General features: G+C 39.2%; 1 protein-coding gene and 2 non-coding genes across 32 annotated transcripts in view; 2 read left to right on the plus strand and 1 right to left on the minus strand.

Moving 5' to 3' along the window:
* Window positions 1-27,826, minus strand: part of KANSL1L (KAT8 regulatory NSL complex subunit 1 like) — a 579,301-nt gene that overhangs the window by 165,394 nt on the left and 386,081 nt on the right. For 10 of the 30 annotated variants that reach the window (XR_014829251.1, XR_014829246.1, XR_014829247.1 and 7 more), the window contains exon 1: window positions 11,936-12,120. The exons of 1 other annotated variant lie outside the window; for it this stretch is intronic. The gene's annotated coding sequence lies outside the window, so the exon portion shown is untranslated. Of the gene's footprint in view, window positions 1-10,778; window positions 11,542-11,766; window positions 11,912-11,935; window positions 12,121-27,826 lie in introns of those variants that run through there. 19 more of the 30 variants (XR_014829248.1, XM_084998984.1, XM_084998981.1 and 16 more) reach the window with 11 other exon arrangements.
* On the plus strand, window positions 1,703-1,809 carry LOC146396120 (U6 spliceosomal RNA). Its single transcript, XR_014830674.1, has one exon. It is a non-coding gene; the product is annotated as a U6 spliceosomal RNA (small nuclear RNA).
* LOC146396121 (small nucleolar RNA SNORA70) lies at window positions 9,071-9,203 on the plus strand. The gene has a single exon (XR_014830630.1). It is a non-coding gene; the product is annotated as a small nucleolar RNA SNORA70 (small nucleolar RNA).

A 27,826-nucleotide genomic window follows, 5' to 3' on the forward strand; every position in this document is an offset into this window, starting at 1 on the left:
GAAATAATCCAGCCTGTACTAGCCTTCTGTGTGGGTAAGGGAAATACTAAGGCAAGCTCTATTTAGTCAGCCTATCTTACCTAAGAGGTGGAAAAAAATCTGTGAAGCATTTGTGAAGTTCAAGCCAGGGGCACAGGCTCCTTAAAAGATAAACTTAATCATCAGACTACAGAATGCTTCCCCTATGCCCCACCTCTTACTAAATACCTATTTACTAAAGTTCCTTTTACCAAATTTCATGTTCCCTCTCTGAACAAGAAATTACAAGGCATACTAAGAGGCAAAAAACATAGTTTGAAGAGAAAAAGCGGCATCAGAACCAAACTCAGGTAAGAGAGGAATGTTGGAACTATATGACTGTGACTTTAAAATAACTTAAATAACAAATTATGATTAATTTCCTAAGGGCTCTAATGGAAAAAAAAAAGTAGATAACATTCAACAGATGCATAATTTAAGCAGAGAGATGGAAATTCTAAGACTCAAGAAGAAATGCTAGAAACCAATAACACCATAAGAGAAATGAGAATTGTCTTTGATGGGCTCATTATTAGGCTGAACACAGCTGAGAAAAAAAACTCTGAGCTTGAGGATATGTCAACAGAAATGTTCCAAAGTCAAAAGCAAAGAGGAAAAAGACTGAAAAGGAAGAAACAAAATACCCAAGAATTGTGGGTCAACTACAAAAGTTGTTAATGTCTATGTAATGGGAATATTGAAAGTGAAAAGAAATATCTGAAGCAGTAGACTGAGAATTCCTCCAAATTAATGTCAGACAACAAACCACAAATTCTGGAAATTCAAAGAACACAAAGCAAGATAAACGCTGAAAGTAAATTAAAGAGCATATGGGAGTTCCCATTGTGGCGAAGTGGTTAAAAAATCCAACTAGGAACCATGAGGTTGTGGGTTCGATCCCTGGCCTTGCTTAGTGGGTTGGGGACCCGGCATTGCCATGAGCTGTGGTGTAGGTTGCAGACACAGCTCGGATCCTGCATTGCTGTGGCTCTGGCGTAGGCTGGTGGCTATGGCTCTGATTAGACCCCTAGCCTGGTAACCTCCATATGCCGTGGGAGCAGCCCTAGAAAAGAAAAAAAGACCAAAAAAAAAAAAAAAATTAAAGAGCATATGTCATTCAATAAGTGAATTTCTGTGTTAGTTATATGAAATTATATATAATAGTCAATAACATGCTTAGAACAAAGAGTTCATTACAATTTTTTTACTAAACATTATTTATCACATATTTTTCCCACTAGAATGAAAGTGGCATGAAGGCAGGATTTAAAGGTTTTCATTCACTGCTATATCCTAAAATACTGTTTAGCACATAGTAAGCCCTTAATAAATATTTCTTCAATAAATGCCATCCAAAATAATAAAATCATTTAAAAATTTCAAAGAAAAGCATTCACAAGATATTTTATTGTGAAAAGAGTCTTAAGGCTAGGAAATACTAGTATAGAACATCACTGTCCAATAGCAATATGATGTGAGCTACTTAGGTAATTTTAAATTTGCAATTAGACATATTATAAAAAAGTAAAAAGGAACATATAAAATTTTAATTTCATAGTATCCCTTATATGCAAAATGTTATGACTCCAATCTGTAATCAATACAAAAATATCTTTATATGTTATGTTCCTTTTTGTGTACGCTAAAGTCTAAAAATCCAGTGTTTATATTTAGAACAAACTCAGTGCTCGCTTTGGCAGCACATATACTAAAATTGGAACGATACAGAGAAGATTAGCATGGCCCCTGCGCAAGGATGACACGCAAATTCGTGAAGCGTTCCATATTTTTCAGAATGAATAATGCAGAAGAACGAATCAGTGATATGGAAGATAGAATAATGGAAATCACTCAATCCGGTCAACAGACAGAAAACCGAATCAAAAAACTGGAAAGCAATATAAGAGACCTATGGGATAATATAAAGCGGGCCAATCTACACATAATAGGAATTCCAGAAGGAGTAGAAAAAGATAAGGGGATGGAAAATATATTTGAAGAAATTATCGCTGGAAACTTCCCAAATCTAAAGGATACTGGGTTCAAGATACAAGAAGCACAGAGGGCCCCAAACAAACTGAACCCTAACAGACCCACACCAAGACACATCATAATAAAAATGGCAAAAGTTAGTGATAAAGAGAGGATCCTAAAGGCAGCAGGAGAAAAACAGAATGTTACCTACAAGAGAACCCCCATAAGAATATCAGCTGATTTCTCTACAGAAACACTACAGGCCAGGAGGGAATGGCAAGAGATATTTAAAGTGCTAAAAGGAAAAAATATGCAACCTAGAATACTCTATCCAGCAAGAATATCATTTAAAATAGAAGGGGAAATAAAAATTTTTTCCAACAAACAAAAACAAAGAATACAGCAACACAAAACCCAGGTTAAAGGAAATATTGAAAGGGCTTCTCTAAACCAAAAAGAAAGGAAGGAAAGGGAAGAAAAAAGAAAAGAAAAAAAAGAACAAACTCAATTTGGATTAGTCATATTTCAAGTGCTCAAAGTCACATGTGGTTAAGGATTATTATACCAGACAGTATAAAGTACATGGTACCCCTAAGTAAGCAGGAATCAACCATTAACTAAAATATTTCAGTCCCCAGATGGGACGTAATCAAACTTACGAGCTTTTGCACAGCAAAGGAAACCATTAAAAAGAGAAAAAAGAAAGAAAAGAAAACCAACAGAATGGGAGAAAATATTTCCAAACAATGGAACAACTAGGGCTTAATCTCCAAAATATACAAACAACTCATACAACTCAACAACAACAAAAACAAACAACCCAACTGAAAAACAGGCAGAAGACTTAAGTAGACATTTCTCCAAAGAAGACGTACAGATGCCAACAGGCATGAAAAGATGCCCAACACTGCTAATTATTAGAGAAATTCAAAACTACTACGAGGTAACTCCTCATACCATTCAGAATGGCCACCATCAATAAGTCTACAAATAACAAATGCTGGAGAGGTGTGGAAAAAAAGGAACTCTCCCACACTGATGGTGGGAATACAAACTGGTACAACCACTATGGAGGTGCTTCAGAAAATGGAAAATAGAAATACCATACGATCCAGCAATCTCAGTCCTGGGCATATATCCAGACAAAACTATAATTCAGAACGATCCAGGAGTTCCCATTGTGGCTGGGTGGAAACAATTTGACTAGCATCCATGAAGATGCAGGTTCAATTCCTGGCCGCGCTCAGTGGGTTAAGGATCCAGCCTTGCCATGAGCTGTGGTGTAGGTCGAAGATGTGGTTCAGAACTGGTGCGGCTGTGGCTGTGGCGCACGCTGGCGGCTACAGCTCCAATTTTTACCCCTAGCCTGGGAACCTCCATATGCTGCAGGTGCAGCCCTAAAAAGACCAAAAAAAAAAAGATTCATGTACCCCAATATTCATAGAAGCACTATTCACAATAGCCAAGACATGGAAACAACTTAAATGTCCATTGACAGATGAATGGATTAAGATGTGGTGCAGGAGTACCTGATGTGGCTCAGTGGGTTAAGAATCCAACTGCAATGGCTCAGGTCACTGCAGAGGTGCAGGCTCAAGCCCCAGCCCAGTGCAGTGGGTTAGAGGATCTGGCATTGCCACAGCTTCAGTGTAGGTTGCAGCTGTGGCTCAGATTCCATCCCTGGCCTGGGAACTTCCATATGCTACAGACATGGCCATTAAAAAAAAAATGTGGTACATACATACACTATTCAGCCATAAATAAAGCATGAAATAATGCCATTTGTAGCAATATGGATGCAACTAGAAATTATTATACTAAGCGAAGTAAGTCAGAAGGAAAAAGACAAATACCATATGATATCACAGACGTGGAATCTAAAATATGGCACAAATTAACCTATCTACAAAACAGGAACAGACTCACAGACATACAGAATAGATTTGTGGTTGCCATGGGGGAGGGGATGGGGAAGGGAATTGACTAGGAGTTTGGGGTTAGCAGATACAAACTACCACATTTAGAATAGATAAACAACCAGTTCCTACTGTATAGCACAGGGAACTACATCCAATCTCCTGGGATAGACCATGATGGAAAAGAACATAAAAAAGAATATGTGTGGGAGTTCCCCACAGTGGCACAGCAGAAACAAATCCAACTAGGAACCATAAGGTTGTGGGTTCGATCCTTGGCCTAGCTCAGTGGGTTAAGGATTCAGTGCTGCCGTGAGCTGTGGTGTAGGTCCAGACGAGGCTCAGATTTGTCATTGCTGTGGCTGTGGCGTAGACCGGCAGCAGCAGCTCCCATTAGACCCCTAGCCTGGGAACCTCCATATGCTGAGGGTGTGACCCTAAAGACAAGACAAAAAAAAAAAAAAAAAAAGGAATATGTGTGTGTAGATGCGTATGTGTTTGTGTGTGTGTGTCTGTGTATGACTGAGTCATTTTGCTGTACTGCAGAAACTGGCAAAAAATTGTAAATCAACTACACTTAAAATATTTCAGTCCCAAAGTTCTCATCCAAATATATTATTTAACGTGTTTAGGCACCTATAATACTTTAAGTTACACAAAAAAATAAAAAATGTGGAAAAGGCAAATCCCCAAAGAGTTTTCTAAGAAGTATTGTGATCTTCTTATGAATATTCACTTTCTAATTATTCTGGTTTCTAATTATGTACGCATTGGGTGGAAAAAAAAATCTGGATCTTACCTAAACCTAAGAAATTTTTTTCTGGCTACCAAAACACTACATTCTATTTACTCTCAGCACCACATTCATCTCTGATGGTTATTTACTTATTTATTGTCTTTTGCCTTTTGTAGGGCTGAGCCCTCAGCACATGGAGGTTCCCAGGCTAGGGGTCTAATCGGAGCTGTAGCCACCAGCCTATGCCACAGCCACAGCAACACAGGATCTGAGCAGTGTCTGCGACCTACACCGCAGCTCATGGCAATGCTGGATCCTCAACCCACAGAGCAAGGCCAGGGATCAATCCCACAACCTCATGGTTCCCAGTCAGATTCATTAACCACTGAGCCGTGACAGGAACGCTGATGATTATTTATTTTAAATATACCCACAATACTCAAACTAAATAGTTCCCTTCTCTAAAAAGAATTTAGTCAATCTAATGATATAGGACTTCAAAAAACCTGGAACAAATAAAACTGACCAAAAACAACAAACAAACCAAAAAAAAACCCCTAAACTTCCTTAACTACAACATACAGAAACTAAAACAGTAAGCCAACATGATTTAAGAAGCAAAACTATAAGAAACCATATCACCCTTTCAAAGAAATCAACCAGAATATTTTGGGGTGTTTTTTTTTGGTTGGTTGGTTTTTGTTTATTTTTAGGGTCACACTTGTGGCATATGGAAGTTCTCAGGTTAGGGGTCCAACTGGAGCTGTAGCTGCTGGCCTACACCATAGCCACAGCAATGTACGATTGGAGCCGGGTCTGCGACCTATACCACAGCTCATGGCAACCACATCCTCATGGATACTAGTCCACAATGGAGAACTCCTAGATAGATTATTTTAATTACCTGTCAAGAGGCAACAGTTTTAGATAATCCGAAAATCAATTACATTTCCTGGGCATGAACCTCACTTTTACATTTTTATAACAGAGTTGTCAACTTATATTCCAATTTAAGTAAAAATAAATAATAATAATTCCTCAGCACATCATCTGCAGCCCAAAATTTGAGGGGATGGTAACAACACAAAAAGCAACCCATTGTAAAACTGCTACAGATAATCCTCCAAATAAATAACCATACCGTGAAAAGTCTAGATCTCAACATATAAACATTTTTCTTAGAAGTCTCGAAAAATATACCAACCAGAGAGAATATTCCAGTAAGACAAGGCAAAGTTTATTCCTTTAAATTATAAACATTTAAAAGCTACAAAGAATCAAAACTTTTTTTTCTTTTTGGTTATATTTAATTTCATTATCATAAGTAAAATCAAATTAATCAGAAAGAATTGAAGGTACTGTAAAGTCTATACTAAGAATTCTAACTTTTGGTCTACAATTTAATCCAAAGAACATTCATTGTGAATTAGGGAAGAAATTATATTATTACAAATAAAAAGCCTTGCCCTATTATCACCAAAATGCTTCCATTGTGACTTTCTATTCATTTTTAAGATTACAAATCACACTTACAAATTTAGCATTAATTAAATACAATCTGACCCCTTGGACAACATGAGACATAGTAAATAAATACCATCACGTCACCCCTCAAAAGCTGCATGTACATAGTGAGATAATTATGATATCAATAATAACTGAGTTGATCCAGAAACTTAGTAACCAGGGCTTTACAATTACTCTACAGGTCGCATATACCAAAAAACCTCGGCATGCAGTCCAAGGAAAATCAAAAGTTTGCTAAATTAATCTATCTTCAGAATTGAAATTAATAATCTAGACAATCTAAATTAGAAGAATCATCCTTCCTCCTCAGAAGGAACATTAAAAATTAAAAACCAAATCTGATTTTACATCCCCTAAAATACCACTCCAGATTTTGACCATGATTTATATTCCAACACACACATATATTCCACATGGTCTACAGAAAATATCGGTATCGACCCCAAACACTAAATATACTCTTTCAATTGAAATCTGGATAATCCTAATTCTCTTCAATGAAGTAACATAAACTAGAAATAAAAATATCATATGAAAGGCAGATTCATCCTAAAGTTAAAGGAAAGTGAAAATACTACCAAATAGCATTTTGAGAGAGGGGGGAATTCTGAAGTAGAGACAAATATTAAATTATTTCCACACTTAACAATTTAAATGTGTTTAAGATAGCTGACTCATTATTAGAGTCAGAGGAGTAGGAAAAACAGATTTTTTTCAGCAAAATTTGAGCTGCTTTTTAAACAATACTGAAATATAAGGACACTAAGTTTCTAATTTGTAGCTCATAAACCTTAAATTAAATCAATAAAAGTAATGAGAAAGAGTTCACACTGGTATAGAGTCCTCAAAAATATAGGAATTACTGGATATATGAAGACAAAATACACTGTCCTGCTTCAAGATTTCTTTATTTCACAAATGGGCATTCTCATTTTACAGCAAAGTACACTGTAGTAATTGGCATGACCAAGGCACAGTTAGGTTAGCACTTTATATTCAATAATGTTTATAGCTAGAACTTCTTTCACTTTGAAAACTATGCCTAAAAAGGAATTCTCTTTGAAGACTAAAGGAATTTAATTAAAGATAAAGCCACTTGGGTGGCCACATAACACATCAAATAGATCATACTTCAAACTTCAAGCAGAATTATTCCTATTCAGTTATATTATAAATGCATAACTCATGGGAATATAAATGAAGAACCTTTTTTTTTCTGGGTTCATCAACTTAGTTTCACAAATTAACGTTTAGAAGTACACTATCACATTCACTTGGTCTGTACCTTTCGACTCCAATTTACAATTTAATTTCATGTGATTAACGATTCCCTACCAAGTTTAAAAAAAATTATATTACTTAAAACGACATGCTCGAGAATTCTTGGTTTTATAGGACTAGAAATAAATGAATTAAAAGTTCATTAGAAATATTAACAAAGGCTAATATTATAAATGAATGCATTTTTTGCAATTCGGTAATAGAGAACTGTCACATCTACATGGAAATAAAAATGTTCCTAAAAACCTAAAAATATTATCAAGTATTAAAAACTTTCATTGCGAACTATCTTCAGATCTTCATTACAGACTCACAACAGGCAAAGACAATATTACTATTTTAATAACATTTGATAGTTTATTTATCCCACATGGAATAACGAGCAGTTCAGTGAAATCTCCTCAGGACATTTAAAAAGAAAAAAAAAAAGTAGAAATCTTTTGGAAATAAACACACCTCCCTTGCCTTTCTAAATCAAACATACTGAAAGTAATATGATTGCAATGATGACATCACTATGTACAGTATTCCATTATAGGCCTGTAATGCAGTAAGGACTTTACAGATCGAGAGGTATAACAGATGATATGCTTTAAAGTCAGTAAATTGGTTGCTAATTCCCAATTAGCTGTTGCTTCAGCTGCAAGCAGTCTCATTCCCTGCTGTTCATAACTTGAGGAGCCTGATCAGTAAACAATCCTAAATACAATTTTAAACCTGAAGGAAACAACTTTTCACCTACTTTAACTACTAATACGTCACCGACAATGGTTAAAAAAAAAAAAAAGGAGAGAAGTAAATAACCGAACAAGTAAAAATTACAGATGACGTATAAGATTTACATGGTCGGTTAAAGGCAGTAAAAAGATATTAAAGGCAGTTAACAGATGGGCTATCAAGAATAACCTGAAGAGGAGTTCCCGCCATGGCGCAGCAGAAATGAACCAACTAGGAACCATGAGGTTGCAGGTTCAATCCCTGGCCTCACTCAGTGGGTTAAGATCCGGCATTGCCTTGAGCTGTGGTGAAGGTCGCAGATGTGGCTTGGATCTGATGTTGCTGTGGCAGTGGCATAGGCTGGCAGCTGTAGCTCCAATTTGACCCTTAATCTGGCAATCTCCATATGCTTGGAGAGCAGCTCTAAAAAGCGCGCAAAGAAAAAAAAAAAGGAAAAGAAAGAAAGAAAAAGAAAGAACAACCTGAATAATAAAACAAAGGAACTTTAGACAGCAGGCATTTTTCCTTTACACAGAAAAGGCCAAAAGTGAATCTAGAACAAAGTGAAATTTGTGAATTTCACACAAAACAGATGAATGAATAAAAGTAATGAAACAGTCTAAGTTATTATGATAAATGGGATCAAAACTGGGTGTTCCTGGATAATGCTGCAGCTGGACAATTGCAAGTCACTGGCAGACAAATGTGCTAAGATCAGTGAGGCCCCACCTGAATGGATAAGTACTCAAAGTAATGAATCAAATAGCGGAATATTGCCAACAAGGTACTCCTAAACTAAGACAAAAAAAGACAATTTCCTGACCTTTCAGAGGTCAAAAAGATAAATATTAATAGTAAATTAGCAAATATTTATTAAGCACCCACTATGCTGATTTTATACTTGCAGCCAATTAAGCCAACTTCACTCTTTGCTCTGTGGGTGCCCAGCGAGCAATGGCTGCAAACAGCAGCCTCCTTGACAGCGTGTGCAGCCTGTGTCTATGTGGGTTGTCCCAAGGAACTTGGAGACAGCCCTCTCCAGCGGGCATTCTGTCTAGCATGCTGTCCCCAATCTAAAATACATACAGATACGCACAGTGCCTTTGGAAAGCTCCAGGGCTCAGTGGCCAGAGTTCTCACAGTGGTCATTATGTCCATCAGCTCCAAGTTACAGAACAAGGAGCATATGATTGAGCCCCCACACAAAGCCAAGTTCAATTTTCCTGGCCACTGGAAGATCCACATCCCCAAAAAGTGGGGATTTACTAAATTAAATGCAGATGAATTTGAAAACATGGTGGCAGAAAAGCAGCTCATCCTGGATGGCTAATAGGGTCAAATATGTCCCCAATCATGGCCCCCTGAAAAAATGGCAGGCCCTGCACTCATGAAGGCCTTGGCACTGACCCCTCCTTACTCTTGCCCACCAATAAATTCTACTTTCCCATGTAGTAGATAGCTTCCTCTGCCTCAAGCAGCTTATAAACTAGGAAAATAAAACAGACATCTCAGACATATGTGAAAAAAATTAATGCAAGTAAAAGCAAAGGGTTTTTGTTTTATTGCTAATACCAAATAATAAAGATGTGATATGAGGCACACTCATACACTAGATGAGTATTAAACAACACAATATCCTGGAAGGTAATTTGGTGATGATGTTACACACATACACCAGACTCTTTGACCTTTTACAAATCTACGGGAAAATTTTTTCAAAGATTTAAGTAAAACACTATTCTCTGTAGTGAAATCTATGTTAACAAAACATTAGAAACATCCCAAACATCTGCCAATAGGAAAAATTTTTAAATATGTCACATGATATAGCATTAAGCTGCCAAAAATAATTTTTCAAAGACTAATGACATGGGAATGTTTATGAGGTAAAGTTACATTACCACATGTTCCCAGTTTTAGGAAAAATACACAAATATGCATAGGAAAATAGTTTAAAATACAAGTTATTTGTATTTTTCTTAACTTACACCTGAGTTCATTTTCCAAATTACTTCCTAAGATTTAAAAACAAGCAACCGTTACTTGAAAAGGCACATATCACACACAAATGTAAAAAAATCAATGTGATAGAAATGGTCTGGATTAAGAAAAATTTCATGTAAAAAAAGTCCAGAAGGGCTGGATAAGAGATTTAGATTAAAGCTATGAGGAAATAGTACCAACCTCGACACTAATCTGATTAAGTGGGAAATGAAGGAGAACCAAAGAGTTATAACAGATTTTGAAGATAGTCAAATACATCGTATTTCATGATTCATTGTTTACGTTCTTCCAGTATCCCGGCTAAAAACAGCGCATTTTCGTTAGAAAACTGTATTACTTGGCAATTTCTGTATTTGTAGTGTTGATAAATATTATAAATCACTTTTACGAACACAAGGTATTTGATTCTCATAACAACCTCCTAAGGCAGGGACAGTATTATGAAACTATTTACAAGAGGAAACAGATTGAGATAGGAGAGGTTGTAACTTGCCCAAGGAAACAGCTAGTGTAAGAATTGGAAACAGCCAAGACCACTCACTGGTAAGCCTTACTCAAGCAATCTACATTCCAGAACACCAGGTTTTTCTCTAATGTTTAATTACTTTTAGAGCCTCTTCTTTCCAGTCAAACACAGGGCCAGTCTTGTCTGCAGTAGTGGTAAATATCTCAGGTTTTGTTGCTAACAAACATGCCCTATCCTGTCGGTATCTAAAAAAAAAAAAAAAAAAAAAAAACCCTTTGACCCAAACACAGCACAAGTTAAACAAACTGGTTAAGGTAAGACGAAGGAAGCTATTTTCTTAAATCTCGCCAGTTGATAGAAGTTGGGGGAATCCAAAAGTAACGTGCTTCCCATAATTAAAAAAAAAAAAAAAAAAAAAAGTCCCCGCTGACCGCTAATTGAAGCGGAAAAGAGGAGCGGATCCGCCCGAAGCAGAGCGGGCATGGAAACAAACCAAATAATAATTCTCCCGGAGTAAGAAAACATCACAACAAGATCTATCCAGTGCCTCCCCTCTTGGCTGTTAAATTAGCCTCTTCCTTCCCACTAGCTTCTTTAATAACCTGAACATAGTCTTGTATTTCTTGCTACCAAACACCACGTATCCTCAAATTTTCCAGCAACATCAATCCCTTCAGCACACAAAGTGACACAAACTCGGAAATACCATTCCTCAATAATTCCCTAGATTCCCCTCCATCCAACGTAATTCTAAAGGCCAATCCACCGTCTTACTGAAATAAAGCAAAAATTAAAAAAAACAAAACAAGGGACCAATCTAACGCAAACGGCTCCGCGTCACAGACCCTCAACACCGGGCACAACCACCGCACCCGTCAGGCGCGGCCGCCGAAGCAAGGGGCGGGCCCAAAGGACCACGTGTTCTGCCTTCTGCGCAAGCGCCAGACAAAACAAAAGGGAGGCCTGCCAGGCCCCGCCCCTGACCCCACGTGACCGCGCTTAGGTCCGCCCCCACCCCTCCCTCCACCCCTTCCCTCCCCTCAGCTCCTGCCAAAGCTGTTAGGTTTAGCCGTTTAAATTTGGCTGCGATCCGACCCCTGCCCTAGAGCGCGATCCTGTGCTGCTACCCAGAGTCCAAGAGGCCAGAGGATTCGGGGGACGGAGGGGCTGCTGGTCGGTCGCCTGGCCGCAAGTTCTCCCAGCGGTCTTCTCCGCTCTCCCCTCCCCGCGCTGCCGCCGTCCCCGGCAGAGGAGACCCACCCCCCTCAGCCCGCCGCTGAGACGCCGGCCACTCGCCTGCTGGGGCGCCCTGGCTCCCCTCCGCCGCCGCACCTTCGGTCCGGCCGTGGTGGGGGCTGCCGAGGTGATCTCTAGCTGCCTGCCCGCCTCCCCCCACCCGGGGCGCCGCTGACTCGTCTCCAGAGCGCGTCCCGTTCCCGCCCCAGCCGCTGCCGCCGCGGTTTAACAGTCCGCCCGCCGCCCGCAGCTCCGGGCGGCTCGGGGGACGGAACCCTGCCGCGGTGGAGGGGCTGTGGGCGGGGCGCGGCGCCGGCCAATGGCAGCGGGGGAGGGGCAGCACCATGCAAATGAACGCGGGTGGCGGGGAAACCCCGGCAGGGGGCGGGGCCTGCAGAAGCGTCTCGGAGCGTTCTGGAAGTGGCTGGAGTGCGGCGCCCGAACCCTGCTGCAGTGGCGCGGCGGCTGCTTTGGGGCGGATCATCGCTGCTCCTGCTTCCTCCTTACCCCTTCCCCGTGCCAACCGGGGAAAATACGGACGCAGACAGACACACACGCCAAAAATACGGCTAGGAGAGAGAGAGCGAGAGACTTATACCAAAAATATGGCAGGGCTACTTCCCGCCTCTCCTTTGCTATTTCTGTATCACCGTGACAGGAAAAACAAAGCGAGAGGAAAGTCAAGCTGCTTCTACCCCCTGCCGCCCGCGCAGGCTCCTGACGGCCGGACCTTCCCGCCCTGCCGCTGGAGGGGCGAGTTTTAACAGAGCTTTGTTACTGTCGCCAAGTCTATACGGGTCCGTGTGTTTACATTTATTTGGGCTGAGCGCTCAAATCCAAAGGCATATTTATGTACGATCCCCCGAAGGACCCTGAAAGAAGGTGACAAACCTGCCTTGGGTCTAGCTGGGTCGTTTTACAGCAAGAAGCAGGAGCGATCAGCTCGAGCATTTCAAAATCTGTCCAAAGCTAGTTTGAGTAGCTCTGGAGTTAACTCCGTTCTGCAGTAGCGCAAATAAATTAACGAGTTTTATGAGGAGATAGTCGGCCAGGGACACATAAAAACATCTCTGAGACTCTTGCACCTGGCCCAGCGCTCCACTCACCACGAAACTACACCCAGGCATTTCCCTAGCCACGAACTCAAGGGGGATGTGTGTGTGTGTGTGTGTGTGTGTGTGTGCGCGCGCGCGTACTAAATATAGCTCTTATAGCTTGCAGCTGGATTACAGGTTTTCTTAAGCACCTAATTTACACATGGAATGATTTATGGAATGAAGTGCACGAAGACTTTAGATCCAGAAAGGCAATTGTTATTATTTCGACCATATTGATAGGTTAAGATCTCGGTGAGGGTGAGGGAGAGAAATCCAAGGAATTGGAGTTATAACAAAGTATAAGACATGACACAAATTACTGGAATTGAAAAATAACTGGCTTATTCCTGGTCTTTTTAGTACATTGTGACATAGTGCAATGATTTTTATGACAAGCTGCTCTTGTAAGAGAGAATAATTTTTTTTAATTGCTCAAACAATAATTGCACCTTCATATGGAGTAAGGGAAGTGTTTGGAAAACTGATTTACCATCACTGAAATAAAAATTGTAAGTGAGTAATGTACTGTGAAAGTAATTGGGAGTCCCCATTGTGGCTCAGTGGGTTAAGAACCCGACATAGTGTCCATGAGAATACAGTTCGATCCCTGGCCTTGCTCAGTGGGTTAAGGATCTGGCATTGCCACAAGCTATGGTGTAGGTCACAGATGTGGCTTGGATCCTATGTTGCTGTGGCGTGGTTTAGGCCACAGCACACTGATTCCACCCCTAGCCCAGGAACTTGATTAAGGCATTTAATTTTTTTTAAATGCACAGTCTGAGAAGTCAAGCATGTATTATGTTAGTTCAAAGAAAGATATTTTATTTGGTCTGTATAGGTGTTTTAAAGGACTTAGGCAGGGGAGAAAGTCATCAATAGTTTAGGAGATAGTATCATTGAGTTTGAGTAGAGGTTGTGTTTGTCATATTATGGGGCACAGCGCATGTCATTACTAGATTGAGTAAATGCTAGAGATAGGGCAATAAACAAAGTTCCAGTCCTTATGGAATTTATAGTGGTGATACAGGCATTAAGTTTTGTCATTACACAAGTAATAATTCAGAAAGCATTTTAATATACATTATCTAATTTGTTCATCAAACAATCATAGGAGGTAGGTTGTTTCCAATCTCTAGGTTCTTTTATTTTGTGGTCAGTTCTGCAGTCTGCCAAATTTACAGACCTTAAATAAGTATTTCAATCTACCAAGCCATCACACAAATAAATTTTGCTTATTTCTTTGTGTTCAATTTATGGTACTTTAAAAATAATAGGAATGGGAGGTAGGAAATGATTAATAATAGATGTTTGATGTAAACAGTGTAGAAAAGCACAAAGAAGAAAATTGCCTTCATCTAGAAGCGCTGCTATATTTCATACGTATGAGCTGACACTGCATAATGTATATTTCTTAGCCCATTTAACCACATATTAAGCACATTGTACCTTTTTTATTATATATTTATTTATTAATTTTTAGGGCCACATCCCAGGCATACAGAGGTTCCCAGGCTAGGGGTCCAATCGGAGCTACAGCTGCCGGCCTATGCCACAGTCATGTGGGATCTGAGCTGCATCTTTGACCTACACCACAGCCCACAGCAACGCCAGATCCTTAACCCACTGAGGAAAGCCAGGGATCGAACCCACAACCTCATGGTTCCTAGTCAGATTCGTTTCTGCTGCACAATGACAGGAACTCCAGCACATTGTTCCTTGACACTGAATATTCTTCTTCCTCTTCCTCTTCCTCTTCTTCTTCTTCTTATTTTAGGGCCACATCTGCAGCATATGAAAGTCCCTGGGCAAGGGGTCGAATCAGAGCTGCGGCTGCTGGCCTATGCCACAGCCATAGCAATGCCAGATCTGAGCTGTATCTGTGATCTGTGCCACAGCTTGCAGCAACGCTGGATTGTTAACCCACTGAGCAAGGCCAGGGATTGAACCCGAATCCTCATGGATACTAGTCTCTGGTCCTTAACCTGCTGAGCCACAACATGAACTCTGACACTGAATATTATTCTAAAGCATGGATTTTAATATCTGTAGCATATGCATGTCAGTTTTCCAGAAAGTGTAGAATATTAAAGCTCCTTAATAGAAAAATTAAATTAAATAGAAAACAACATTTTTCAGATTGGTTTATATATTACCCATTCAGCAAAAGCCTGAAAAGTTCATGTAGTTAATTTTTTAAATCAAGGATATATTATTATTCAGAAGGTATATTAAAAGCATTCTGGGAATTCCCGTCATGGCGCAGTGGTTAACGAATCCAACTAGGAACCATGAGGTTGCGGGTTCCATCCCTGCCCTTGCTCAGTGGGTTAAGGATCCAGTGTTGCCATGAGCTGTGGTGTAGGTTGCAGATGTGGCTTGGATCCAGCGTTGCTGTGGCTCTGGTGTAGGCCAGCAGCTATAGCTCTGATTAGACCCCTAGCCTGGGAATCTCCATATGCCACAGGAGTGGCCCAAGAAATGGCAAAAAGACAAAAAAAAAAAAAAAAAAAAAAAAAAAAAGCATTCTGATTTCCAAAAATAAAATAACACTGGCTAGGAGACTTATAGAACCAGCAAGAACAAGAAGATAAGGGCACCATTCTTGCTGACATAATTATTACCTATCTGGAAGCATGTAAAAATGTCCAGGTAAGCAGTATTACAATGATTTCATGAGATAATCTCTCTCTCCTCAACACTGGTTTTTATTTAGTCACTCCTTTCATTCAGGAAACATGTGTGCCACACGTACTATATAGTTGACATTATGATAAATGCTAGTGATACAGGAAAAAGATCCTATCTAGTGTCAGGCAGCTTACAGCCAAGGAGGGGTTACAAATACAGCCTTTTCTATCTCCCTTCCCTGGTCTGTAACCATCTAACTTAACATAAATCTTGATTATTTTGTTTTTGTTGTCTTATCTTCCTAGAATGTAGGCTCCATGAGGTCAGGCACTTTTTCCAGTGTTTTGCTTACTGCTATATCCCCAGAGCCCAGGACAGGACGTGTAGGTTTTCAACACGTGTTTGTTGAATGAATACATACATTTAATTCTCATATTCTGCAAAGTCAATGTTGTATTCATTTTCCAGATCAGGGGGGAAAAAAAGCTCAGTGAGGTTAAAAAATTAACATCTCAAGATTCTCATACAAAAAAATGGCCAATATGGGATCAGAAGACAGACCTGCCTGGCTCCAAGGCCAGAGCTCTTTCCCCACTACCTCATAGCTTAGAAAGCTAGTTTGGAAGCCTGAACTACTTATTTCTCTATATTTTGTGCCCAGAGAAACTGTCCTCCACCATCATAGTCTAGTAGGTTTTAAGTCTTTCTATAGTCATATTTGGAAAGTGGAATAGGATAAGCTGCAGGGCTGAAGGTGATAATTTCTATTCAGGACGGATTTAGCTTTAACTACCCAGTATCAAAAGACAAGCAAAGGATAGGGGTACAGAGCAAGAACTATAAGATTCTTAGAATGAGAGCAGGATAAAGCAGTCAGAACTGGCCCATGACTTTAGGGGAATCAAAAATTAATTCTCATGTAGTCAAATATTCATAGAACTTTTATTCACAATAGCCCCAAACTGAAAACAACTCAAGATCAATCAAATGGTGAAAAACTAATTGTGGTACATCCATATAACGCAATGCTATTCAGCAATAAACAGAAATAAACTACTGGTACATAGGACAACATAGATAATTCTCAAACAGTATGCTGAGGAGTTCCCATTGAAGCTCAACAGTTAACTTATCTGACTAGCATCCATGAGGACACAGGTTCGATCCCTGGCCTTGCTCGGTGGGTTAAGGATCCAGTGTTGCCAGGCTGTGGTGTAGGTTGCAGACAAAGCTCAGTCTGGCATTGCTGTGGCTGTGGTGTAGGACCCCTAGCCTGGGAACTTCCATATGCCATGGGTATGACCCTAAGAAGAAAACAAACAAACAAACAAATAAAAAACAATCGTATGCTGACTGAAAGAAGCCAAACACAAAAGAGAGTAAATATTTTATGGTTCCATTTACATAAAGCTCTACAAAAGACAAATTTAACTCATTACAGAAATCAGGTCAGCAGTTGCTTCAGCCTGGGGTGGGAGGAATTTCAAGAGTTGGGTACACTGGATAATGGAAGATCCTATCTTGATGATGGTGGCAGTGGATACATGCATTTGTCAAAATTCATCAAAATGTATACTTAAAACAGGTACATGTTACTGTATGAGAATTATACTTTGATAAAGTTGATTTTTAAAACAAGGACACTCTGATGAAGTTGACTCAGAAATCTCAAGGAGTTTTAAGTCCAAAATGTAGATAGGCAGAAAAATGAAAAACCTCTCTGCATCAGTTATGATGCAGATAGTCTGTGAAATGTATTTGAAAGCCCCAGATAATGACAGCATTAAAATACAAGTTAAGGAGTTCTCTAGTGGGGTGGCTCAGCAGGTTAAGAATCAGGCATTGTCACTGCTGTCATTTGGGTCTCATCGCTGGCCTGGGAATTCTGTATGCCACAGGTGCAGCCAAACAAAAAAATACAAGTTAATATTCTCCATCATAACATATTTTACTGTTATAAGACACGTTTTTTTCAGTTTAACATTTCCAAAGTCATAATGACTTCAGTGTTGATGCGGTAAGAAAGTTTTGTTATCAGTTTGATTGCCAGCAGGTCTTTTCATAATAAATAAATCAATCATGGTGCATCTTAAGAGTTAATGAAACATGATTCAAAAAAAAAAAAAAAAGTTGAGAGACAGCCCAGAGCTGACATAAGAGCTCCACAGGGTAACCAGGAATGCATGCTCCTTCCTGTTATTCTCTTCTGTCATTCTCACCCCTGGCTTCCATTCTCAAACGGACTTCATGTTGCCAGAGGGCAACTGGAGCTCCAGCCATCATATCCACTTCTCAGGCAGCAGGCAGGAAATGGATAAAAGGCAAACAAGGCCTTTAAGTGGCCTCTCCTGATGTCGCTGTCAACAATTCTACAACTTGATCGTGTGTGTGTGTGTGTGTGTGTGTGTGTGTGTGTGTGTGTTGGGGGGGTTTCAAACAAACAGATTTTTGAACTACATTCCCTTTTTCAGGCTCAGTGGTTGTGCCCAGGGGTGTTAAGATGCTAAATACATTGATACAATTAAAAAGAATAATGGGGGACAAGTCTGCAAAGGTAGACTGGAACCAAAATATGGAAAGCGCTGATGCAAGTTTAAATAAGGAATATAAAGTTTATTTTGTAGGTAATAGTGGAACCATCAAAGAAGAGTTTTGCATAAGGAAGTAAAATGATAAAAAAAAAAAAAGTGTTGTTTTCAGACACTAATCCCATAGGTCTTTAAATAAGCATATCCAGAAATATTGGTCAGAACTCACTACGATTGAAAAACTATCACAACAGTCTGAAACATATGAAATCTACATGTCATGGCAGTTTTTTGGGGTCACTGAAGGTGTTAAAAATATATTGTAACATCAGTTCTATTTCCTCAATTACATATCAAGAACATATGGAAGTTGTATTAGTCATGATGGGTCAAGTTATGATACAGTAACAAACAACCTTCAAACTACAGTGAATTAATACACAAAAAAGTTTTTCTCACAGTCTATCGCAGGTCCAGAGCATTTATATTTTATAAGTTGAATCTATACTCTATGCTTTGATCTTTTTTTTTTTTTTTTTTTTTTTGTCTTTTTATGGCCACACTCGCGGCATATGGAGTTTCCTAGGCCAGGGGTCGAATTGGAGCTGTAGCTGCCGGCCTACGCCACTACCGGCCTACGCTACGACCACAGCAATGCGAGATCCAAGCCGTGTCTGCAACCTACACTACAGCTCACAGCCAACACCGGATCCTTAACCCACTGAGCAAGGCCAAGGATCAAACCCAGTGTCCTCATGGATACCAGTGGGGTTCGTTAACCACTGAGCCATGACAGGAACTCCATGGTCCTTTTTTTTTTTTTTTAATTTAAATACAGTTCATTTCTCTTTCTTATCTTCTTTTTATTTTTTTGACTCCAGCGTGTGGCAGCTTGATGTGGGATCTCAGTTCCCAGACCAGTGATGAAAGCACAGAGTCTTAATCACTAGACCATCAGGTAACTCCCTATGTTCTGATCTTATGTCACCTGCACAACACCTGTACAATTGCTGCCACAGGGTAAGACACATACTTCACTTTCATCCACAATCCACTGACAAGAACTAGTTACACAATTACCAGGGAACTAGGAAATATAAACTTCTCCTGTTCCGGTAAAGGAGACCTGTTCATGGAAGAATACTAAAATTCTCTACTAGGAAAGTCATGTCAAAAAAAATATATTAAATGGCACCAACACATGAAATCATGTCTCACTGGAGATGTGGCATAATCTTCAGGCATTGATCCGAACAACCAGGATCTAGTATGTAGTCATTAGAGTAGGTATATTTTAGTTGCCTACTTAGTTTCTATTCTAACATTTTCCTGTTTTTTATGCTGATATGCAGCCCTCCACCCAGCTGCATTTGCTTTGAGTGAATCTATTCCTACCTCCACGTACTTTCAATGAATCTGTTCCTACCTCCATGTTCCAAAGTAGACTCCATTTCCCTTGGCTTAAGCCAATTAAGGCATTCCATTTCCTTTGGCACAATCACTGGTTCACTGAGGGGCATGTGACCAAAACGAGCCCCATGAGAGTGAATTTCAGCTCTTATGCCCAAAATGGTGGGCGGGAGTACCTTCTCTCCAGATATGAGTAAGAACGTCCGCCCTTGACGCCCTGGTGGCTCAGTGAATCAGATCTGGTATTGTCACTGCTGTGGCTTGGGTCGCTGTTGCCTCATGGGTTTGATCCCTGGCCAAGGAACTTCTGCGTTTCCTGAGCATAGCCTGAATGATAAATAAATATCTTGGGGAAAAAAAAGTCTATCCCATGACCACTAGAGGAGACAGTTTGAAAACTAGACGTATACCATAAATGACAGAACAGAGATAGGAATAAACTGGTAAAGTGGGTCTTTAGTGAAAAGCTAAGCTGTTCAGTCAGCCAGCTTCAAGTCTGCCCTATCTCTGAGATTTCTAGTTTTGTGAGCTCTTTCTTCATTATTTTAAGCCAAATTTGATTTGGGTTTTCTGTTTCTTGCACCAGAAACATTCAATCTAATATACTTTTCTACTGTAAAATAGAACATAACTTCTCTTGGGATATGGTAAGAAACTTCTGGTAAGTAGATTTAAGAAAAAGACTGAATAGGAAGTACAATTTGTCATAATCAAAATAATTTTAAGAGGAATTTTATGAAACAGCATGTAAAATAAATAAATTTGGTAGTAGCTTGTAATTAGAAAAAACTCCACTAAAATAAACTAGGGATCTTTGGGAAAATGGCTGACCTCAACTGTAAGGCAGGAATTGTACACAACAGTTATGGACATTTTTCTTGTATCAGACACCAAGGACATTATCATAAAAAAATGTGTTACGTCAAAATGATTCAGGATTACATGATGTCTGGCATTTGTTTTAAAAATAATCCTTAAGAATTGAGGGTATAGGAGTTCCCATTGTAGCTCAGTGGTTAATGAACCTGATTAGTGTCCATGAGAACACGGGTTCGATCCCTGGCCTTGCTCAGTGGGTTAAGGATCCAGCATTACCATGAGCTGTGGTGATGTGGCTCAGATCTGGCATTGCTGTGGTTGTGGCATAGGCCAGCAGCTATAGCTCCGATTCGACTCCTAGCCTGGGAACTTCCATATACTGTGGGCAAGACCCTAAAAAGCAAAAAAAAAAAAAAAAAAAAAAAAATTGAGGGTGGGTATATAGGGATAGAGATGACTACAGATTAGTCATGAGTTGATCACTGTCAAAGCTGGGTGACATATATACATCATGGTTCATTATGATTCTCTGTACTTTAGTATATATTTGACATTTTCCATAATAAAACAAAAAAAGAATAAGAACTTGAAGCAATGCTTATTGGCCTAAGATGAAATATTTACACACCAAAAAGAATAATGATCATAACTAATTAAAATATATCACCATCTCCAAAATACATAAGTTTTTATGTATTTCCACCACCATTGGATGTTCTTAGGGCATCCACTCATTACTCTAAAAACTGATAAAAGGAAAAAAAAATCAAGAATTTATTCTGCCTTTTATTTACAAATTCTGTGTCAGCACGTGGCAACCATCTAGGTGCAACTCCCAGATCTCCTTTCAAGAAGGAACTTGCCATTTGTTGTACGGAAAAAGTTAACTGCGTGTTAGTAATTTTAGGATCCACATTAGCTTTTGAGCCAATGTTACCCCTTTCCCAGGCAGTCCCTGGACAATGACTGGGCAGGGCAGAAAAACCAGTGACTAACCATTTATGCCAAATGTGGGACTCCTCTAATGGGCAGTCTTTACTCCAGAGCTCCTCATTGAATTGGGCATGATTTTGTCAAATCTGCTTCATAGCCGAAGACTCCTTTCTCTCAACAAACCTCTTGCACATCTGTCTTTGCTTCTGATTCCTGAAGTACCCAGCAGACACACAAACTAATCAAAAGTTGATGACTGTTCTTTTTTATGAAAGTTCATAAATGCAAAAGAGTTAGAAAGTCATCTTCTACAACTCCTAATTAATAGATCTTGTAAATAATTATCAATGGATGTTAAAAACATTAGGTAAAATGTTGATAGAGAATTTTATAGAGCTAACAGACTAACACTGTCTGAATCCACTGATCAATCTCAGTATGTCTAAAAGTGAGGAGACTGGGTGTTCCCATCATGGCTGAGCAGTAACCAACTTGACTAGTATCCATGAAGACTTGGGTTCAACCCTTGGCCTCGCTTACTGGGCTAAAGATCTGGTATTGCCAGAGCTGTGGTGGAGGTCACAGATACGGCTTGGACCCCACAATGTTGCTGTGACTGTGGTGTAGGCCGGCAGCTGCAGCTCCAATGGGCCCCCTAGACTGGTAACTTCCAGATGCCACGAGTGTGGCCCTAAAAATGCAAAAAAAAAAAAAAAAAAAGGCGGTATCATGTCTTATGGTATGGTGCAATACAATATTCACAGCACTGCTTATTAAGTTTCCAGGGCAAAAAATATTGAGCCTAAATATAATCAAGCCTCTAGCATTAAGTATCAATTTATAGGAAACATAGGGAATAGAGGATTAAATTAGAATTCACCATGAGAAATCAATCAGTTAAATCAATAACAGTGGACATCCTACAAAATAAATGACCAGGTTTTATCCAGCAAATTAATGGCATGGAGGAAAAAGAAAGTAATAATCCACAACTTTTTTATGAAGTCAGCATTACCATGATAACAAAACCAGGAAAGACAGTGCAAGAAAAGAAAATTATAGGCAAATATCCCTTATGAAGACAGATGCAAAAATTCTCACTATCAAACAGAACTGAGTAACAAGTAAGAATTAGAACACATGATGACCAAGTGGGGTTTATCCCAGGAATGCAAGGTTCACTCAGTATTCAAAACACAATCAATGGAATTCATCATAATCATAATCCAAAGGAAAAGAAAAACCACATTGATGTAGAAAATATTTGAAAGAATGCAATATCTATTATTAATAAAAACTCTCATCAAATTAGGAACAGGATAGAATTTTTTCAATCTAAGCAAGGGCATCTACTAAAAATCTATTTTAAAAATTATATTTAGGAGTTCCCATCGTGGTGCAGCAGAAACGAATCCAACTAAGAACCATGAGTTTGCGGGATTGATCCCTGGCCTTGCTCAATGGGTTAAGGATCCGGCATTGCCATGAGATGTGGTGTAGGTAGCAGACAAAGCTTGGATCCTGCCTTGCTGTGGCTGTGGCCGTGGCTGTGGCATAGGCTGGCTGCTGTAGCTCCGATTTGACCCCTAGCCTGGGTACCTCCATATCCTGCAGGTGTGGCCCTAAAAAGCAAAAAGTATATATATGGCACGGAGGAAAAAGAAATGTGAAAGTCTACTTTCCTCCTAAGATCAGAAACACATAGGGATGTTCATACTCAGCATCCCTAACTTCCTGTGGAAGTCCTAGTAAGTACAATAAAAGAGAAAGAAAGAAAGGAATATCATGTCGCAACAGAAGAAAGGGTGGGGGAAAAAACTGTAACTGCAATGTATACATCTAAGGATGACCTGACCCCCTTGCTGTACAGTGGGAAAATAAAAAAAAAAAAAAAAAAAAAAAAAGAAAGGAATAGAGGAAGGGAGGAAGAAAGAAGAAAGTAAGTAGAGAGAAGAGAAGAAAGGGAGAGAGAGAGAGGAAGGAAGCAAGGGAGGGAGGGAAGAAATGAAAGAATGAAAGAAAGAAAAGAGAAGAAAGAAGAAATGAAGGGTCTACAGGTTAAACAGAAATAAAACTGTCTCTATTTGGAATTCCCTGTTGTGAGGGGGGTTAAGGATCCAGAGATGCTGCTGCTGTGGCTCGGATCACTACTAGGGCACAAGTTCAATCCCTGGCCCGGAGAACTTCCGTAGGCCATGGGTGCAGGCAAAACAAAAACTTGTCCCTGTTCATGGATGACTATTGCCTATGTAGAAAATTCCAAGGAGTCTACCAAAAAAAAAAAAAAAAACCTAATTGTAATGTATACATGTAAGGATAACCTGACCCCCTTGCTGTACAGTGGGAAAATTAAAAAAAAAAAAAAAAAAAAAAAAAACCTCCTAGAATTTATGAGTTAAGTAGGCCATAGAATACAAGATCAATAAGGAACAATCAATTGTATTTGCAAAAAAAACCCATAAACTATATTTATTTATTTATTTTTGCTTTTTAGTGCCACACCCATATCATATGGAAGTTCCCAGGCTAGGGGTCAAATAGGAGCTACAGCAGGCAGCCTACACCACAGCCATAGCTACGCTGTGGCATCTGAGCCACATCTGCAACCTACACCACAGCTCACAGCAATGCTGGAACTTAGGCCGGGGATTGAACCTGAGTCCTCATGGATACTAGTCGGGTTTGTTACCACTGAGTCACAACGGAAACTTGCATCATGAATCAGAATTAAACGTCAATATAATTCACAGTAGTTGTCCCCAAAATGAAATATTTAATTATAAATATAACAAAACACATATAGGATCTCTATGTTGAAGACTACAAAATACTGAAGAAATAAATCAAAGATCTGAATAAAGCGAGACATTTCCACTCATGGATTGGAAGATTCAGCATAGTAAAAATGGCAATTCTCTCCAAATTTATAGATATACTGCAATCTTAATCAAAACCCCAGCTCCATTTTTTTTTTTTTTTGGTAGACATAGATAAATTGATTCAAAACTTTGCATGGGAGTTCCAGTCATGACTCAGCAGTTAACGAAACTGACTAGCACCCATGAGGACGAAGGTTTGATCCCTGGCCTTGCTCAGTGGGTTAAGGATCCGGCGTTTCTGTGAGCTGTGGCGTAGGCCAGTGGCTTTAGCTCTGGTTCGGTCCCAGTGCAGTGTGTTAAAAGAATCCACTGTGATGTAGATCTCAGCTGTGATGAGGTCTCAGCTCTGGCTTGGATTCAATCCCTGGCCTGGGAACTTCCATATGCCACAGCTGTGGCAGAGTTTGCATGGAAAGCTAAAGAAATTAGAATGGACAAAACAATTGTGAAAAAGAAGAAGAGAGTTAGAGGAATCTCATTATCTGGTTTTAAAACTTTCTATAAAGCTACTGTAACTAAGACAAAGGGAAGATACATAGATAAGTGAAACTGTTAGAACAAAGTCCAGAAATAGTTCCACAAAATATGGTCAACTGATTTTTGACAAAAGTGCAAAGGCAATTCAAAGGGGAAAAAAGGGATATTTTTTTCAACAAGTGGTATTGGAAGAATTAGCCATCTATACATCCATATGCAAAAAATAATGCACCTTGACATAAATCTCACCCCTAAAAAAATTACAACTGGAGCATAGATCTAAATGAACAACATAAGATAAAAGATTCTTAAAACATAGGAGAAAAACTTTATGACTTGAGTTTGAGCAAAGGCTTCTTAGATATGACACCAAATGCATGCTCTATAAAAAAATTGATAAATCAGAATCAGAATTCATCTAAATTAAAAACTTAGGCTCTATGAAATCCACTGTTATAAGAATGAAAGAACTAGTCACAGATAGGGAGAAATATTTACAAATCACATATCTGAGAAAGGACTTGTATTTTTAGGGAGACAGCCAGAGCCTGACAGCCTTGCATGTTTCTACACAGGCCACAGAGCTGAGGCTTGAACATTGGCTGAATCCTGACAGAATGCCTGACCCTCTGGGGACAGGAGAGCATGGGAGACATTCGAGGTGCTGCTCCAATGCTGTTTCTCACTCGCTTCCCTGTTTACCCAGGAGGCTGCCACCAGACAATTACTCATTGTTTCCAGGTTCTGGTGGGGTATGAGGTTTTCTGCCTCATCATCCTTAAGACAAACCTGCAGCTATAAAACTGATTAGCAGCTTTATAGAATGGAATTCTCAGCAGGAGTGTCCCATCATTCTTGTCACAGCCATGTGTTCTCTTGTGTTTGTGTCACCCTCTGCAAAGGCCACAGAGGGCTGGCACCTCTGGCTACTCATCTTTGCACTCTCTATGTAAGCAAAAAGCTGAGTCTATAAAGGATTCATTTTTTCTTTAATGGATGAATCTGTTAGCCTGGATTTGCCTTGTGCTTAATAGCATCAGGAAATGTAAAGAACTCTCAAAACTTGACATTAAAAAAAGAAGCAACCCAACTAAAAAATGGGCAAAAGATCTGAAGAGACAATTCACTGAAGAAGATATGTGGAAGGCAATCAATCACACAAAAAGCTATTCAATGTCTTTAGACATTAGGGAAATGCGAAATATAATCACAATGAAATAGCCCTACATACCTACTAGAATGGCTAAAATTAACAAATGCTGGAGAAGATGCAGTACAACTGGAACTCATATTGCTGGTGGGAAGGCAAAATGGCACAGATATTCTGGAAAAAAACAGCTTGGCAGTTTATTTCTTTCTTTCTTTTTTAAAATTTTTTAATTTTTTTTTGTCTTTTGAAGGCCACACCGACGGCATATGGAGATCCCAGGCTAGGGGTCAAATCGGAGCTACAGCTCCTGGCCTACACCAGAGCCACAGCAACACCAGATCTGAGCTGCATCTGCGACCTACACCACTGGTCACAGCAACACCGGATCCTTAACCCACTGAGCAAGGCCAAGGATGGAACCCGCAACCTCATGGTTCCTAGTCGGATTCGTTTCCGATGTGCCATGATGGGAACTCTGGCAGTTTCTTATAAAGTTAAACATTCAGTTATCTTTATGACCCAACAATTCCTCAACTGGGTATTTAATCTCAGATGTCCTTAAGCAGGTAAATGAATAAATAAACCATGGGACATTCATACAGTGGACTACTACTTAACACTGAAAAAGGAATGAGCTATTGATTCACAACAGGAATGAATCTTAAATGCATTTTGCTAAAATAAGGAAGCCCTTCTTTAAAAATTATATGCTATATGGGAGTTCCCATCGTGGCGCAGTGGTTAACGAATCCGACTAGGAACCATGAGGTTGCGGGTTCGGTCCCTGCCCTTGCTCAGTGGGTTAATGATCCGGCGTTGCTGTGAGCTGTGGCGTAGGTTGCAGACGCGGCTCAGATCCCGCGTTGCTGTGGCTCTGGCGTAGGCCGGTGGCTACAGCTCCGATTCGACCCCTAGCCTGGGAACCTCCATATGCCGCAGGAGCGGCCCAAGAAATAGCAACAACAACAACAAAAGACAAAAAAAAAAAAAATTATATGCTGTATGATTATATTTACATGAGTCTCAAAATAAAAATATAATAAATAAACAACAGATCAGCGGTTGCCAAGGGTTAGAGGTATACTACATACATGTTAAAATTCAGAGAACCAAAAAAGTATACCATACACAAGTACACCAAAAACAAGAAAATTTGCTGTATGTTAATTTTAAAATTAAAATTTAAAAAGAGCTAAAGAAAAAAGAGAGAAGGGAAGACTGCTACAAAGAAAGAGAAGTAGGAGACAATACCAAAAAATTCAATTTGTGGACTTTGGATCCTACTTTGAATAAACTAACTACAAAAGACATTCTTGATACAACCAAGAAATATTTTACTGTTACTTTGGAACTACATGTTAAATTTAAGCTTTTGAATTATAATGGTCTTGTGGTTATATAACTTCATCAGTTAGATACATATTCTGAAATATATGTATGTGAAATAGGATTAAGAGGGATTTGCTTCAAAATTATTGAGAAAAAATGAGGGAGATACATTGGCAAATGTTGAAGCCAGAAGTTCATTACACTATCTTCACTATTTTGAGTGTGTTTGAATTTTTCTGCAGTTTTTTCCTTAAAATTTTTCATGGAAATGAGATTTCAAAAATAAAGAACTTCTTTTCAACATTTATTTTAAAGAAGTAGACATGATAGGCCTATAGTTGGCTTCCATCTCAATGTCAAATCTTTCTAATGACTCTATAAACAAATAAATGCTGTGTGCGCCAAAAATAATACTGACATAAGAAAAAAACCCAGTGTCCTAGAAATCTTATACCTTGAGCAGTAAACTACTAAAATTACTAGATTAGTAAAGATTTGCAGTTAGATTTTAAGACAGCAAATCAAAACAACTTCTTTTATGCATTGTCATTTTCAATGATACCATCAAAGAAAAAAAGAGCAAAAATAATTTTATGGCAGTAATTATAATTCTAAAAATCTCAGCCCCAAACCAGAATTACTCAGGCTTTTTGATTCACATTAATTATTTACATAGTGTAGCTTTCTTGCTGTGTTGGTCC

This window comes from Sus scrofa, chromosome 15, assembly GCF_054392235.1.
Source record: "Sus scrofa isolate SSC_HxYL_T2T_F1_AM1 chromosome 15, Sscrofa_HxYL_maternal_Yorkshire_Landrace_v2.0, whole genome shotgun sequence".
Classification (NCBI taxonomy): Eukaryota; Metazoa; Chordata; class Mammalia; order Artiodactyla; family Suidae; genus Sus; species Sus scrofa.